At 33.6% G+C, this 3,506-nt stretch overlaps 2 non-coding genes across 2 annotated transcripts; one reads left to right on the forward strand and one right to left on the reverse strand.

The window, feature by feature from the left end:
* TRNAF-GAA lies at positions 1,393–1,465 on the forward strand. The gene has a single exon. It is a non-coding gene; the product is annotated as a tRNA-Phe (tRNA).
* TRNAF-GAA lies at positions 3,202–3,274 on the reverse strand. The gene has a single exon. It is a non-coding gene; the product is annotated as a tRNA-Phe (tRNA).

Genomic DNA, 3,506 nt, shown 5'->3' on the forward strand with positions numbered 1-3,506 from the left:
AACTTCGGTTAACCTCCGGTGGATTCGCCATAGAAACAGGTAGAGAGCAAGCTTAGGTAGCAATAGAGGACAAGAGAACAGAGATGCAGTTTCCCATCAGCATCGATCGGATTCAATGCCATCGATCGGATCAATGCCGCCAGAAAGAGGTGACTCGGAGATTGTGCCAAAGAGAAAGAAAGCGGCTAGGGCAAACTCTTTTGTATAAATTTATTACTAAGGAGCATAAATCATATAATATACCAAAATGCATATTACTTGAAATATATGTACTTGTACATATATACATATTACTTAAATTTATGCGTTTGTAGATCTAGGCCAATGTACAATCATTCGTCAAACATTATCATTAAAGGTTGTAAAGAAAGCACTCCATCAAAACTGTATACTTTAGAAGGAGGAAGGAGGAGCGAGCAAATTAAACAAAACAGTTTCAATACAAAGTAAAAATGACTAATGGAGACTCTTTCTTGAAAAGCAAGAAAAGTTTCTTAGGCTTCTACTAAAGAAGGACAGTAGTACTTAAACAAGAGTGGAAACTTAAACAACGAGATATATATAATTGGTACTATATACAAATAGATAACACAATCATGGTCAATTTCAGAGTCGATCGAGAACATATATCTAATTATAAAAAGATCTTTATTTGTATATAAGTATTAACTTCGAAGACAATGCATATTATATGCATAATAAGCCATACAATGACACAATAGATGCACATACTTTATCTACTCATATGAGTTGTTTGAAATGAGTGGAACATTCTCTTCTTAAATGTTAATTAATACAACTCAAAATCTAAATATAAAACCTAAATTTCACTATAAGAACTTATAATCATAAAGAAATATAATGCTTACTATGAAAAAGAAAACAAAAAAATAGATAATGCAATCATGGAAAAAAAACTAGAATGACTTTTTGTCGTTGAACGTTAATGGTGAGCCACTTTACTTCTAAAAAGAGGTCTCAGCTGTCGACCAAGAAAATACAATACCAAATTGCTAGTGGTGTTAATGCAAATTCCAAATAGAAACTAAATTGCTGGGGTCGTTTGCTAAAACATCTCATCCCTCGAATGATTGAATCGAATATCATAAAACTGTATATATTAGGAGCAAGCACACTAAACAGTTTCAATACAAAATAAAACAACTAATGGAGACTCTTTCTTGATAAGCAAGAAAATTTCGTAGGCTTCTACTAAATGAAAGTAGTACTTAAACAATTCCAATAAGTAGGAAAGAGATTATAAAAGATTGACACTTCAATGAATACAAAACACATCCAAAGTTGTTAAATACGAGATAATATATGATTTGAGGAAAACTTTTCCCAGCTATGGCATGCTCATGTTATACAATATAAAAAGGTAAACATAAAGCGGGGATAGCTCAGTTGGGAGAGCGTCAGACTGAAGATCTGAAGGTCGCGTGTTCGATCCACGCTCACCGCATTTTTTTTCCTCTCTTTTATCATCACAACTTCTTATTAGTCTTGAACTGTTTCCTATCATTGATGCTTTCCTTGTCGATCAAAAACATTCTCTCAACTGTGAAGTCAAAGAGAAACACCGTAAGTGATTATCACTCTCTGTGGGAAGTTTCCTTCATCACAAATCTCTGAAGTAACCTTAGTGCAGTGGCCAAAGGTAAGTCTTTAATGCACAAGGCACCATCACACCCGGGATCGAGTCCCGCTTCCTAATGTAGGGATTAGGCTAATGGGCCGGCCTGTTGTGCCCCAATGGTTGACAAAAAAAAAATCTTTATTTGTATATTAGTATTAACTTCAAAGACAATTATGACGACCACGTTTCAGAAAATAATGAAATATTGGAATTTATATCAAAAATTGAAGTAAATCGGTTTAATCTATGTAGGTTCGTTAAGCTGGTCAATTTATTGATTAAACCAAAAGGATGGTTTTATTAATTATTGGTTTATTTAATTCAATTTAACCATAAATTATATTATTTATCAAGTGAGTCTTTTTGTTTTTTTTGAATAAAATGTTAAATTATATGTGAGTCTTCTTTCTCCTTTGCTTGGTGGCTGTTGTCCTTTTTTTTCTGTGAGAAAGAGAGACCTCTTGGTCGATTTGGTGTGAAGGAGAAAGAGAAGGAGATCAACAAAGCTTTGTTTTAGAGAGAAGGAAAGGAAACATAACTGTTAGGTTTTGGGAGAAGGAGGGTTCAACTGCTCAAATTATTTCCTAAGGTAATGATTTTTAGTAGAGTTGTACCTAAATATTCTTTGTAGAATATCCTTTTTACAGAAGTGAATTTGGGTATAAACTCAGTGAGTTATATGCAGTTTTGTGGGACACATTTTTTCAGACGCGAGCTAGGATCATCAGGGGTTGTAACTGCGATAATGGTCTCTTCGTTTACCTGAACAAGATTTTGTGGAAAACTCTATGACATCTTGTTCTAGCTTTCCACCGAAAGACTGTAGTATTCTGTTTTTCTTGGCACTTTGGTTTCAAGGTTTTGTTTGTTGTTGTAATTGGTTGTAGGAGCGAGTTTGGTTGTTCTTACCAATTGGAGAGCTTCTCTTCTGGTTGTAGTTATTTTTATGAATAACATTTGTTAAGGTGAGTGCGTGACCATAAGCTTTATCTGAACGATTGCCTTGTATGACTTGTATTGTGTGATGATGTGTAGGTTTAGTGAATGTGTTATTGGTGGTCTATTTTACCAACGTAGTGTTGACTCAGTGGTAAACCTCTCAGGTGGAGGTGTTGGGTTCGATTCTCGTTGGGAATAGACCATATTACATGGTCTGGACCATATTACATCGATCAAACAAAAAAAATGTGACATTTCTTTGACCGGAAAAAGCTTTGTAAAGGAAATTCAGAAAGGCACCCTTTATTTCTATGTCGTTTCTAAAATTACCCCCACTACTTATAGTTGTTACATAGAAGGTCCTATGTGGGATAAATGATTTTGATTCATTCATGTGAACTGTATTTAGGCTTATAGACTCTTTAAAAGCACATTTAAAAAAATCAATATGCAGTCCTGTGACATAGGAATACTACATGAGTAAAATTGAAAAATATGTTTAACTTTTAATCTATAAAGTATTGGTGTGTTATGTAGAAAAAAAAATATATATATAAAGAGGGTTTAATTGATCATCTATAAAGTATTGTGTTTTGTAGAAGAGAAAATTAAAAAATGATAAATGCGGTGAGCGTGGATCGAACACGCGACCTTCAGATCTTCAGTCTGACGCTCTCCCAACTGAGCTATCCCCGCTTCTTATATGTTTACTTTTTTAATATAATAACTCACTTATCCTATATGTGAAAGATGAAGGGAGTCTATCCATGATACATGATCACCTTTTTCTTTTTTTATCATTTAATCTTGTTATTTTGATATTGAAATTTCTACAAATCTTTTTTTATCGAAAACTAGATTCGGACCCGCACGTACGTGCGGGGTTGATTTAAAAAACTATGTTTGCTTTATAATATATTACATATAT

The sequence above is a fragment of the Camelina sativa genome, chromosome 5, assembly GCF_000633955.1.
Source record: "Camelina sativa cultivar DH55 chromosome 5, Cs, whole genome shotgun sequence".
NCBI lineage: Eukaryota > Viridiplantae > Streptophyta > Magnoliopsida > Brassicales > Brassicaceae > Camelina > Camelina sativa.